The sequence below is a fragment of the Theropithecus gelada genome, chromosome 15, assembly GCF_003255815.1.
Source record: "Theropithecus gelada isolate Dixy chromosome 15, Tgel_1.0, whole genome shotgun sequence".
Lineage (NCBI taxonomy): Eukaryota > Metazoa > Chordata > Mammalia > Primates > Cercopithecidae > Theropithecus > Theropithecus gelada.
The window spans coordinates 76,739,949-76,753,767 of NC_037683.1; the positions used below are offsets into that span (position 1 = coordinate 76,739,949).

The 13,819-nt window shown below is 44.6% G+C and overlaps 1 protein-coding gene and 1 pseudogene across 2 annotated transcripts in view; both read right to left on the reverse strand.

Moving 5' to 3' along the window:
- The window catches only part of JAK2 (Janus kinase 2), a 101,574-nt gene that overhangs the window by 17,487 nt on the left and 70,268 nt on the right, over positions 1 to 13,819 (reverse strand). The gene's annotated exons all lie outside the window — the stretch shown is intronic.
- Positions 3,838 to 5,761, reverse strand: LOC112608271 (annotated as a pseudogene).

Below are 13,819 nucleotides of genomic sequence, written 5' to 3' on the forward strand. Positions count from 1 at the left end.
CTTCCAACTAAGGGACAGTCCTTTTCTGATGCAAATCCTCTCTTCATATCCCTAGCTCCCTGTATAGTATTTGGAGCACAGTAGAGTCTTAATATGTATTCGCTTGTATTCATTAAGTATACCCAAATCTCTGGATCTTCATATACAAATATTTCTTGATTGCCAGCTAATTTTAACCTCTTTAATTTTTCATTCTGAAAACAATAAAAAGAATTAAATTCATGTATCACTGGAGATATGGCCAAAAGAGATGATTATTTTTAGATGAGTCTTACTTTTTAGTTTCACTCATACCCTAAAAATAATTAGATGAAGGCAGTTCTAATGATTATGAGGACATTCCTCCAGAAGTATTTTTAGTATTATGAAAAATCTCAAACCTACACAAATTAGAGAACAATTAATGCCAGATTAAAGCATTATCATGGTTAGGAAGGCTTACAAGCATGAACTCTGGGATCAGACTTTTTGGGTTTGAATCCCAGTCCAATGATTTACTAGTCATGCCACCTTGGGTAAGCTATTCAGTTCTCCATGCTTAAAATAGAGATAATAATCATACATGTTCTCCAAGGGTTGTTATGAGGATTAAATGAGATTATCCATAAAATACATTGAGCCCAATGTAAGCCTACAATACATGTTCAGTGTTTTTTTTTTTTTTTTTTTTTTAAATATACTTTAAGTTCTGGGATACATGTGCAGAATGTGCAGGTTTGTTAACATAGGTATACACATGCCATGGTGGTTTGCTGCACCCATCAACCCATCAACTACATTAGGTATTTCTCTTAATGCTATCCCTCCCCTAGACCCCCACCCCTGGACAGGCCCCGGTGTGTGATATTCCCCTCCCTGTGTCCATGTGTTCTCACTGTTCAACTCCCACTTATGAGAACAAGAGGTGTATGGTTTTCTGTTCCTGTGTTAGTTTGCTGAGAATGATGGTTTCCAGCATCATCCATGTCCCTGCAAAGGACATGAACTCATCCTTTTTTATGGCTGTATAGTATTCCATGGTGTATATGTGCCACAATTTTCTTTATCCAGTCTATCATTGATAGGCATTTGGGTTGGTTCCAAGTCTTTGCTATTGTGAGTAGTGCCACAATAAACATACATATGCATGTATCTTTATAGTAGAATGATTTATAATCCTTTGGGTATATACCCAGTAATGGAATTGCTGGGTCAAATGGTATTTCTAACTCTTGATCCTTGAGGAATTGCCACACTATCTTCCACAATGGTTGAACTAATTTACACTCCCATCAACAATGTAAAAGCATTCCTATTTTTCCACATCCTCTCGAGCATCTGTTGTTTCCTGTTTAATGATCACCATTCTAACTGGCATGATATGGTAACTCATTGTGGTTTTGATTTGCATTCCTCTGATGACCAGTGATGATGAGCTTTTTTTCATATGTTTGTTGGCCACATAAATGTCTTCTTTTGAGAAGTGTCTGTTCATATCCTTCACCCATTTTTTGATGGGGTTGTTTTTTTCTTGTAAATTTGTTTAAGTTCTTTGTAGATTCTGGGTATTAGCCCTTTGTCAGATGGATAGATTGCAAAAATTTTCTCCCATTCTGTAGGTAGCCTGTTCACTCTGATCATAGTTTCTTTTACTATGTAGAAGCTCTTTAGTTTAATTAGATCCCATCTGTCTATTTTGGCTTTTGTTGCCATTGCCTTTGGTGTTTTAGTCATGAAGTATTTGTCCATGCCTATGTCCTGAATGGTATTGCCTAGGTTTTCTTCTAGGGTTTTTATGTTTGTTTGTTTGTTTCTGAGCAGGCATTGTTTTTTGGGGGTGGCCTCCTGGGGTCATTGCAACAGTGGACAGAAGGTCTGGCCAGCCCTTCCTACCACACAGCTGGACAAAGCCCTAGTGGGGAGGAAGGCAGGAGGACATTTAATGAGATTTACAGACACCAGCTTCTTGACGGTCTGTGAGCCAGTCGCCATCTCATGGACCACAGGGCAGATGAACTCATTTTTCTGTTCCCATTCGGCCCTGGTCACCTCCAGGCAGCTGAAGACTAAGAAGCCAGAGCCCTTGGTTTTGCAGGGCTGCGTCATGCTGTGCCAGGCATCTGGGAGCTGCACCTTGTTGTACAGCAACTGCACCAAGATGTCCTTGGGCTAGAAGTTCTGGATCAGGCAGGTGAGGGTGCGCTTGTCTGGGTTCCTCGGCTCTTCTAGCATTGCAAACCCATAGACCTCTGGGGGAGCACAAGGGTCGCTGATCTTGGTCATGGACTGCACAAGGGCCCTGGGCAGGTGGAGGTGGGTCACCCTGCACTGGTAGGTCTCCCCCTCGATCTAGTCTCTGGTGCCCACCAGCAGAGTGGACGTGATGATGAACGTGCCACTGCACTGCTTCTCTTGCCTTAGGAGGACCTGGGCCACGGACTTCCCACTGGCCCGGGACCAGGTCAGCTTCACGGTCCCCTTGCTAGGTGCCAGGTCCACCACCAGACAGGTGATTGTGGGCAACTTGCGGATGAACAGGTAGAAGGGGCTGGGCCAGCTCAGGTAGGCACTCACCCCTTGCGGGTTGGAATCTGCATGCTTCTTGGCACTGTCCTCAAAGGCATTACCTTGATAGGTGACCTGGCAGGTGTAGGTGTGGTCGGGCAGCCAAAGCTTCTGGGTGAGGGTGAGCTTGCTTTGTGTGGAGGCCAGCTCGCCCTCCAGCATGGGAGAGGCAATAGAGCAGTTCACATCCACGACCTGCCCATCCTCCAGCCAGGTGATGGCACCTGGGGTGTACCCGGAAATGAGGCACAGGAACTGGATGGTCGAGGGGAAGTGTCCATTGCCATCACAGGAGGACTGTAAGATCTTCAGGGTGGGCAGGGCGAAGTCCCTAGAGTAGACGCTGAAGGTACTGACCTGGTCTGCAGACCACAGAGTGTGTACCACGCTACAGGTGAACATTTGCTTGGCCCATGCACCTGAGGTGGTCAGATGGCTGGTGATGGCGTAGTGGCCAGAGGGTGTGAGGGTGGTGGCTGGGAATGTCACAGCACTCCTGTTGAGGTAGCTTGTGTCCCAGGTCACAGTCACCGGCTTCAGGAACTAGCCTGTGGCCAGGCAGCCCAGGGTCATGGAGGTGGCATCGGAGGCAATGCCTTTGCAGGAGGGGAACAAGGGGAAGACAGATGGGCCCTGTCTGGAGGCAGGACAGTCAAGGTCAGCTGAGACTGGCCTACCAGGGGAGTAGCCCTCTGAAGTCCTCTAGGCCAGTCTGGTCCAGCCTGGCCCAGGTCAGTCCAGCTTTTTTTTTTTTTTTCTTGATAACTAATGTTCTTTTCGTTTTCCTTAAATTATGCCTAGGCACAATTTGCTGCTGGCTTTTGAAGAATAAGCCAAGTTTTCACAGCATCTCCCTCAAGTGATATGTTATGATGTCTCCACATTTTATAGTTAAGGCATTTTTTTTTCTTTTCTGACAAAGTGTATGTTCTGTTACTTGCTTTCAGGTTTTGTTTACTGAAAAAAAAAAAAAGCTCCTGTCAGCCCAGACAACAGGGCTAAGACGCAGTTTCAGGATCCATGGGGCAGGTCACAGGGTGACATGGTGACTAAGATTTGGGGGCAAGGGGAGCAAGGCCAGTGAGAGGTGAGCCGGGGTCCCAGGGAGCTCCTGGACCCAGAGTCACCTTCCTTGCCCCCATCACTCCGAGCCTAATCAGGTCGATGTTGGCTCAGTGCTGAGAACAGTTGTGTGAGGTGGGGATGTGGATGAAGCCCAGGGCCTCCAGTGGGCGTTCTGGGCCCAGCCCACGGGGCCGAGGGCCAGTGGCTTGTCCCACAGAGGCGTACCTTTCACATGTGCCCGGTGGGATTGTGGGCTTTGCTCAGGCCCAGGTGCACAGCTGAAAGCACCATCTGGGGGTCTCCGAACACGCCCGACACCTCACCGTTTCAAATGGGCTGTTTTGGATTCACGTTCTGCTCTCGCACTTGCTGCTCCAAGTTCAGCATGACCGAGAGGGCCTGGTGCAGGATAAGCAGTTTGGTCTGGGGCTTCTCGCTGTTGAGTCCAGTTGCCACATGTGCCCCCGCTCCTTAAGAGGCCTCTTAAGGGACCCGCAGTTGCTCCCTGGCGTTATTGGCCACCTGGCGCTCCTTCTCCTGCTCGGCCTTCTGCTCTCAGGGGGAGAAGGTCATCTTTGTCCTCGTCCTCATCTGGGCTGGTCCGGATCTGGGGGTCCTTCAGCTCCTTCTCCTCGAGTGGTCAGCCGCCGATGTGTTCTCCTCATCCTCCTCCTCTGGCTTGATTTCGCCAGTGGCCTGCTTGCCCTAGCCCACTGTAGGAGTCGGGAGGCCAAGAGAGGTCGGGGAGGGCGCCTGGCTAGCTGGAGAGGGCCACGTGGATGTGCATGAGGCTGGCGCTGCCCACAGGGCCGTCCTCAGGGTGTCAGCCTCTGACCAGGCCTGCGTGCTGCCCCCACTAGCAGCATAGGGCCGGCGAAGCCTAAGGCCAGCGCCCTGTGGCCGGGCAGCAGCGTGGGCCCGTTGCCGGCGGTGCCCACGGTGTGGCTGCAGAGCACATGGATGGCCTTGTTCAGGTGGTCTTCTATCTTACTCTGCACGCCATGGAAATCCCTGTCATAGCTGGGTGATAAGGCACCGGGGACTCCTGCTCCGGGCCAGTGCGACATCCCTCCCAGACCCTGGGGGTAGCCCACAGCAGTGGAGGAGCTGGACGAGAAGTTATTGCTTGAGTGATCTGGGGAGTAGATTGAGGACATGCCTGCCTGAGGGCGTCCCCGGAGCTGCCAGCTGTGGTCCCTCGCGAGCCCAGGAATATGTTGGCCCCGCTGACAGGCGGCCTGTGGCTGGAGACGCTCCAGCTCCAGGGGGCCAAGGAGAAGGTGGATGCAGCTGGGAGCCCGCCGTTCACCTCTGCTCTGTGCAGCTGGTAGCCCATGCGCTCGTGCTGGTGCAGGCCACCAAATGTGCTGCTGCCTCTGCCACTGCCCACAGGGCAGGTGCTGGGCGGGAGAGGCGGGGGGGATGAGCCCCCACCCAGCATGGGGCCAAAGCCCGCCTGGCCCGGGCAACTCCAGACCTCGGCTGAGGGGCTGAGGGGTGTAGGCTGCCTGCCATCTGCCATGTAGAAGGGGGCGGGATAGGCCCTGCTGGGGGTCTTGGCGGACAGGTAGGCGGCGGCATCCCTACCGTAGTCCTCACCTGAGCTGGGTAGGTACGCCGAGGATGGAAGACAGGCGGGACCTTCTGGACCTTTGTGGACTGCGTGTCCAGGCCGCCGTCCGCCTCTCTCCGCTGGAGCTGCCGGCATAGGAGGGTTAGTACTGGGAGGTCGCCTTCATGCCCGAAGGGAACAGGGGTCCGGGGCTGCTGAGGGCCAGCTTGCCCAGCAGGAAGCCAGCCTGAGTCAGGCCGCCCACGCCTGCGTCTCTCCCAAAGGAGGCTTAGCCGTCCGGCAAGAGAGTCACAGTCTCAGGAATGTGGATGAAAAGAGGCTGCTATGCGACTCAGCAAGGTGAGCGCCTTCGCTGAAGGTCCAGCTGGGGTCAAAGGAGGAGCTGTTCTGGTCGCCGCTGCCCCAGGAGCCTGAGCTGGGCCGGTCCTCAAGACCTGAACCTCTGAATTGCGACCCGGCCAGGGAGGCGGGCCGGCCCTTCCCGTTGGCGACGGGCAGCGGGAACATCATGCTGAAGTCCAGGAGGTTACTGAGCTTCTTGTCCGTGTCCACGGACGCCATCCTCTGCGGCTGGTTCATTCTCTTGGGGCCAGGGCGGGCACCTCAGACCTGGAAACCCTGCTGGGCAGGGCGGCATGAAGAGTCTCCCCCTGCCCCCAGAAAAAGGGGCTTTGCAGCAGGGTCCCCAAGCGTCGCGCGTGGGCGGCGGCGGCGGCGCGGGCATGGCCCGGGCCCTTCCCACCCCGCCGTGGCCAGTCCTCGGAGCAAAAAAAAATAACACGGGTACTATAGTCAGCTGTTAAGGAGGTGGCAATAAGAGTAATAGAAGGGGCTCAGGCGTTGGTTGGTATATGACAGTATTTGCAGTTTCGATAATAAGGTCTTTGAAAGCCTGTGAGGAAAGGCATACCTGTAAGTGCAAGGCTATCAATAATAACGGAAGAGGAAGTGAAGGGTAAAGTCTTGAATAGTCCTGTTTTTTTAATATCTTGTTCATCATTGAGATTGTGGATGATGGAGCCTGAGCATATAAATAATATAGCTTTAAAAAAGGCATGGGTGCAGATGTGAAGGAATGCTAGGTGTGGCTGATTAATGCCAGTTGTGACTATCATAAGGCCCAGCTGACTTGAGGTGGAGAATGCTATGACTTTTTAAATATCACTTTGTGTTAGAGCACAGATTGCTGTAAATAAGGTGGTAATAGCCACTAGAGATAATGTAAAGGTTTGGGTTCAGAGGTTATTTTCTATTAAAGGGTAGAAGCGGATGAGTAGGAAAATTCCTGCTACAACTATAGTGCTGGAGTGGAGCAGGGCTGAGACTGGGGCTGGGCCTTCTATGGCGGATGGAAGTCAGGGATGGAGGCCGAATTTAGCCGACTTTCCTGCTTCTGCTAAAAGAAGGCGAATTAATGGAAGGGTAGATTAGAGGTAGGGTTTAGAATGAATGCTTGTTGAATCTCTCATGTGTGGGAGGAAAAGAGGAATCATACTATAGCTAAATAAAGCCAGTATCACCCATGCGATTGTGCAGGACTGCTTGGAGAGCTGCTGTATTAGCATCTGCTCGGCCGTATAATCAGCCAGTTAATAAGAAAGACATGATTCCTACACCTTCTCATCCAATAAAAGAGTTGAAAGAAGTTGTTGGCGGTAACCAGAATATTGTAATGAGGAAAATATCTAAAAAACTGATTAATGTTAGGGTCTGAGTTTATATATCATATTGAGAATTCTACAATAGATCAGGTAACAAATAGTGCTACTGGGATAAATATTATGGAGAAGTAGTCTAAAGCTTAGTGAGCCTTTGGATTGTCATTCAATGTCAGTCTGAGATAATGACTTCTTCGTCTGTATATATAAACGTTGTTGGGATGAGGCTAATAGTGAAGGCGCATGTGATGGCTATTTTTACGTAATCTGGGTATGAATCTTTTTTGCAGGGGTTGACTAAGGTAATAATAATTGGTGTGTTTAAGGGGATTAGGGCAATTATAGTAGTGGAAAAATACATATTTGTTACTTTTATTTGGAATTGCACCAATGTTTTTGGTTCCTAAGACCAATGGATGATTCCAATCCTTTAAAAGTTAAGAAAGCCATGTTGTTAGGCATGGGGGCATGAGTTAGCAGTTCTTGCATACTTTCTCAGTAGATAAGAAGTTGCAGGCTTCTATTATTAGATCCACAATTTAATGGTTTGGTTAAACTATAGCTACAGCATGTAAAGCCCATAATAATTTTAGGATTTAGGATAATAGAAGAATAGGTGTAATATGTATAAATATTAATGTATTTTCTCATGTAAAGGAAGGTTTAATACTGTTAATGTAATATGTAAGTGTCCCTTGTTGTGTCGTGATTGGTATACATAGGGAGTAGAGGGCTGTAATTAGCATATTAAGTCCTGTAAGCATAGTAGTGATGTTTGATCAGGAGAATGAAGCCATGATCACAGACTTCCCCTGCTAGATTTAATGGTAGTGGTAAGGCAGGGTTAGCGAGATTTGCCAGAAGTCATCATGAGGCTATCAGTGGAAGTAGTATTTGAAGGCCTCGGGTAAGTAATATGATTCCACTGTGGACTGGCTCGTAGTTGGAATTTGCTAGGCAGAATAACAGGGATGAAGTGACTCCATGGGTAATCATAAGGGTGACTGCACCTGTAAAACTTCAAGGGGTTTGGATGAGGAGAGCTATGATGACAAGCGGTATATGGCTTATGGAGGAGTAGGCAATAAGTGATTTTAGATCGGTTTGTTATAGACAAATGGAGCTTGTCATAACTATCCCTCATAGGGACAGTATGAGGAAGGGGTAGGCTATATATGGTTAGGGGGCTGAGGATAAGGGTAAGCCGTGTTATACCGCAACCGCCTAGTTTTAGGAGTACTGCTGCAAGTACTATTGAGCCGGCAATAGGGGCTTCTACATGGGCTTTAGGAAGTCACAGGTGAAGTCCGTATAGAGTTACTTTGACTATAAAGGCCATAATACATGCTAGTCATATAAGATTATTGGATCAGGAGGTCAATAGTTCTTGGTCAGTAAATATCATTACTAGCATATTTAGTGAACCTGAAGTATTTAAAGTGGTAGACAAGTGTAACAAGTAGAGGAAGGGACCCTACTAGTGTGTAAAATAGGAAATATGAGCTTGCATTGAGGCGTTCTGGTTGGTTCCCTCAGCGGGTAATAATAATTAGGGTAGCAATTAGTGTGGCTTCGAAGAAAATATAAAATATAATTAGTTCTGTGGCTGTGAATGCTATAATTTAAAAAACTCTGCAGGGAAATCAATATAGAAATATAGAGCTTTTTTCGTGGGGGTAATTCACTGAACAGATAATATTGGTTTGCTGGGATTCTAAGAGCTGTTAGAATTAGGAGGGGTAACATCAGCAGATCAGAAGAGAAAACTAGTGAGAAGTTGGATGAGTAATCGTTGAATTGGTTACAAACAATAGGGTGATGAGGCTGATGAGTAGGCTGTGGATGGTCATGTTAATTCAGATTATATAATTTTTAGAGAATCATATTAGTGGTAACAGTATAATTGTTGGAATAATTTTTAGCATTAAGGTAAATACAGATTTTGTGCATAATCTAGGCCGTATGTGTTGGACACTGACACTAATAAGGCAAGGCCCACTGCGATTTCACAGGCAGCAAATACTAGGAGGATAATGGGTATTATAGATGCTAGAGTAAAATGCATATTTAAAGTTATAAGGGTAATTATGATAAATATTGACAGTATTATGCCTTCTAGGCATATAGGGATGATATTAGGTGGGATTGATAGATTAATATTCCCAGTAGTGATATGGTATATGCTAATATTGATGTAAATAGAGGGCATTTGGCAAATATGGTTTATCATAATCTAATGAGTCGAAATCATTTGTTTTGACTTAAACTATTTACCAATTCATCTAACCCTTTTTGAGTTCATTTGTAATTAAGCCTAGAATTAAAATGATAACTAGTATAAGGCCTGTGGTGATTATTAGTATTAGATAATTTGTTTGAACAGCTCATGGCAGGGGTAGTAGTAGAGCGATTTCTAAGTCGAAGAGGAGAAATATGATGGCTACCAGGAAGAATTTTATGGAAAAGGGGAGGCGGTTGGAGGTTATTGGGTCAAATCTGCCTTCATAGGGACTGGATTTATCTATATAAATATTAAGTTGTGGAAGTCAAAATGTAATTATTATTACTAGTAGGGTCAGTAAGGTGTTGGTTACTAAGGCTAGTGTCAGGTTAATCTGTTTCAGATATTATCGAAACTATAGTTTCGATGACCATTGAAAGTCAATGGTGCTGTTTATACTAAAAGAGTAGGATCCTCATCAGTAGATAGAGACGTATAAGAATAGTCACACTACATCTACGAAGTGCCAACATCAGGCAGTGGCTTCAAAGCCAAAGTGGTGGTTGGATGTAAAGTGATATACATACATATATATATATATATATATATATATATATATATATATACACACACACACACACACACTGTAAGTTCTAGGGTACATGTGCACAATGTGCAGGTTTGTTACATAGATATACATGTGCCATGTTGATTTGCTGCACCCATTAACTCATTTACATTATGTATTTCTCCTAATGCTATACCTCCCCCTGGCCCCATTCCACGACAGGCCCCTTTGTGTGATATTCCCTGCCATGTGTCCAAGTATTCTCATTGTTCAATTCCCACCTATGAGTGAGAACATGAAGTGTCTGGTTTTCTGTCCTTATGATAGTTTGCTGAGAATGATGGTTTCCAGCTTCATCCATGTCCCTGCAAAGGACATGAACTCACCCTTTTTATGGCTGCATAGTATTCCATGGTATTTTTGTTCCACATTTTCTTATCCAGTCTATCACTGATGAATATTTGGGTTGGTTCCAAGTTTCTGCTATTGTGAATAGTGCTGCAATAAACATACATGTGCATATGTCTTTATAGCAGCATGATTTATAATCCTTCGGGTGTATACACAATAATGGGATCGCTGGGTCAGATGGTATTTCTAGTTCTAGATCCTTGAGGAATCGCCACACTGTCTTCCACAATGGTTGAACTAGTTTACACTCCCACCAACAGTGTAACGTGTTCCTATTTCTCCATATCCTCTCCAGCATCTGTTGTTTCCTGCCTTTTTAATGATCACCATTCTAACTGGTGTGAGATGGTATCTCACTGTGGTTTTGATTTCCATTTCTCTGATAACCAGTGGTGATGAGCATTTTTTTCATGTGTCTGTTGGCTGCATAAATGTCTTCTTCTGAGAAGTATCTGTTCATATCCTTTGCTCACTTTTTGATGGGTAAATTTCTCTTGTAAATTTGTTTAAGTTCTTTGTAGATTTTGGATATTAGCCCTTTGTCTGATGGGTAGATTGCAAACATTTTCTCCCATTCTGTAGGTTTCCTATTCACTCTGATGGTAGTTTCTTTTGCTGTGCAGACGCTCTTTAGTTTAATTAGATCCCATCTGTCTATTTTGGCTTTTGTTGCCATTGTTTTTGGTGTTTTAGTCATGAAATCCTTGCCTATACCTATGTCCTGAATGGTATTGCCTAGGTTTTCTTCTGAGGTTTTTATGGTTTTAGGTCTAACATTTAAGTCTTTAATCCATCTTGAATTAATTTTTGTATAAGGAGTAAGGAAGGGATCCAGTTTCAGCTTTCTACATATGGCTAGCCAGTTTTCCCAGCACCGTTTATTAAATAGGGAATCCTTTCCCCATTGCCTGTTTTTGTCAGGTTTGTCAAAGATCAGATGGTTGTAGATGTGTGGTGTTATTCCTGAGGCCTCTGTTCCATTCCATTGGTCTATCTCTCTGTTTGGGTAGCAGTACCACGCTGTTTTGGTTACTGTAACCTTGTAGTATAGTTTGCCTCCAGCTCTGTTCTTTTGGCTTAGGGTTGTCTTGGCAATGCGGGCTCTTTTTTGGTTCCATATGAACTTTAAAGTAGTTTTTTTCAAATTCTGTGAAGAAAGTCATTGGTAGTTTGATAGGGATGGCACTGAATCTATAAATTACATTGGGCAGTATGGCTATTTTCACGATATTGATTATTCCTATCCATGAGCATTGAATGTTCTTCCATTTGTTTGTGTCCTCTTTTATTTCATTGAGCAGTGGTTTGTAGTTCTCCTTGAAGAGGTCCTTCACATCCCTTGTAAGTTGGATTCGTAGGTATTTTATTGTCTTTGTAGCAATTGTTAATGGAAGTTCACTCATGATTTGGCTCTCTGTTTGTCTGTTATTGGTGTATAGGAATGCCTGTGACTTTTGCACATTGATTTTGTATCCTGAGACTTTGCTGAAGTTGCTTATTAGCTTAAGGAGATTTCGGACTGAGGTGATGGAGTTTTCTAAATACACAGTCATGTCATCTGCAAACAGGGACAATTTTACTTCCTCTTTTCCTAATTGAATGCCCTTTATTTCTTTTCTTGCCTGCTTGCCCTGGACAGAACTTCCAACACTACATTGAATAGGAGTGGTGAGAGAGGGCATCCCTGTCTTGTGCCAGTTTTCAAAGGGAATGCTTCCAGTTTTTGCCCATTCAGTATGATATTGGTTGTGAGTTTGTCATAAACAGCTCTCATTATTTTGAGAGACGTTGCATCAGTACCTAGTTTATTGAGAGTTTTTAGTATGAAGGGCTGTAGAATTTTGTCAAAGGCCTTTTGTGCATCTATTGAGATAATCATGTGGTTTTTGTCATTGGTTCTGTTTATGTGATGGATTACATTCATTGATTTGCGAATGATCAACCAGCCTTGTATCCTAGGGATGAAGCCGACTTGATCGTGGTTGATAAGCTTTCGGATATGCTGCTGGATTCGGTTTGCCAGTATTTTATTGAGGATTTTTGCATGGATGCTCATCAGGGATGTTGGTCTAAAATTCTCTCTTTTTGCTGTGTCTCTGCCAGGCTTTGGTATCAGGATGATGCTGGCCTCGTAAAATGAGTTAGGGAGGATTCTCTCTTTTTCCATTGATTGGAATAGTTTCAGAGGGAATGGTACCAGCTCCTCTTTGTACCTCTAGTAGAATTCAGCTGTGAATCCATCTGGTCCTGGACTTTTTTTGGGTGGCAGGCTATTAATTACTGCATCAATTTCAGAAGTTGTTACTGGCCTAGTCAGGGATTTGACTTCTTCCTGGTTTAGTCTTGGGAGGGTGTACGTGTCCAGGAATTTATCCATTTATTCTGGATTTTCTAGTTTATTTGCATAGAGGTGTTTATAGTATTCTCTGATGGTAGTTTGTATTTCTGTGGAATCAGTGGTGATATCCCCGTTACCATTTTTTATTTAGTCTATTTGATTCTTCTCTCTTTTCTTCTTTATTAGTCTTGCTAGCAGTGTATTATTTTGTTGATCTTTTCCAAAAACCAGCTCCTGGATTCACTGATTTTTTGAAGGGTTTTTGTGCCTCTATCTCCTTCAGTTCTGCTCTGATCTTAGTTATTTCTTGCCTTCTGCTAGCTTTTGAATGTGTTTGCTCTTGCTTCTCTAGTTCTTTTAATTGTGATGTTAGGATGTCAATTTTAGATCTTTCCTGCTTTCTCTTGTGGGCATTTAGTGCTATAAATTTCCCTCTCACACTGCTTTAAATGTGTCCCAGAGATTCTGGTGTGTTGTGTCTTTGCTCTCATTGATTTCAAAGAACATCTTTATATCTGCCTTCATTTCTTATTTACCAGTAGTCATTCAGGAGCAGGTTGTTCAATTTCCATGAAGTTGTGCAGTTCTGAGTGAGTTTCTTAGTCCTGAGTTCTAATTTGATTGCACTGTGGTCTGAGGGACAGTTTGTTGTGATTTCTGTTCTTTTACATTTGGTGAGAAGTGCTTTACTTCCAACTATGTGGTCGATTTTGGAATAAGTGCAATGTGGTGCTGAGAAGAATGTATATTCTGTTGATTTGGGGTGGAGGGTTCTGTAGATGTCTATTAGGTTCACTTGGTGCAGAGCTGAGTTCAAGTCCTGGATATCCTTGTTAACCTTCTGTCTCATTGATCTGTCTAATATTGACAGAGAGGTGTTAAAGTCTCCCATTATTATTGTGTGGGAGTCTAAGTCTCTTTGTAGGTCTTTAAGGACTTGCTTTATGAATCTGGGTGCTCCTGTATTGGAAGCATATACATTTAGGATAGTTAGCTCTTCTTGCTCAACTGATCCTTTTACCATTATGTAATGGCCTTTTTTGTCTCTTTTGATCTTTGTTGGTTTAAAGTCTGTTTTATCAGAGACTAGGATTGCAACCTTTGCTTTTTTTGCTTTCCATATGCTTGGCAGATCTTCCTCCATCCCTTTATTTTGAGCCTGTGTGTGTCTCTGCACATGAGATGTGTCTCCTGAATACAGCACACTGGTGGGTCTTGACTCTTTATCCAATTTGCCTGTCTGTGTCTTTCAATTTGGGCAGTCAGTCCATTTACATTTAAGGTTAATATTGTTATGTGTGAATTTGATCCTGTCTTTATGATGTTATCTGTTTATTTTGCCCATTAATTGATGCAGTTTCTTCCTAGCATCGATGGTCTTTACAATTTGGCATGTTTTTGCAGTGGCTGGTACTGGTTGGTCCTTTCCATGTTTAATGCT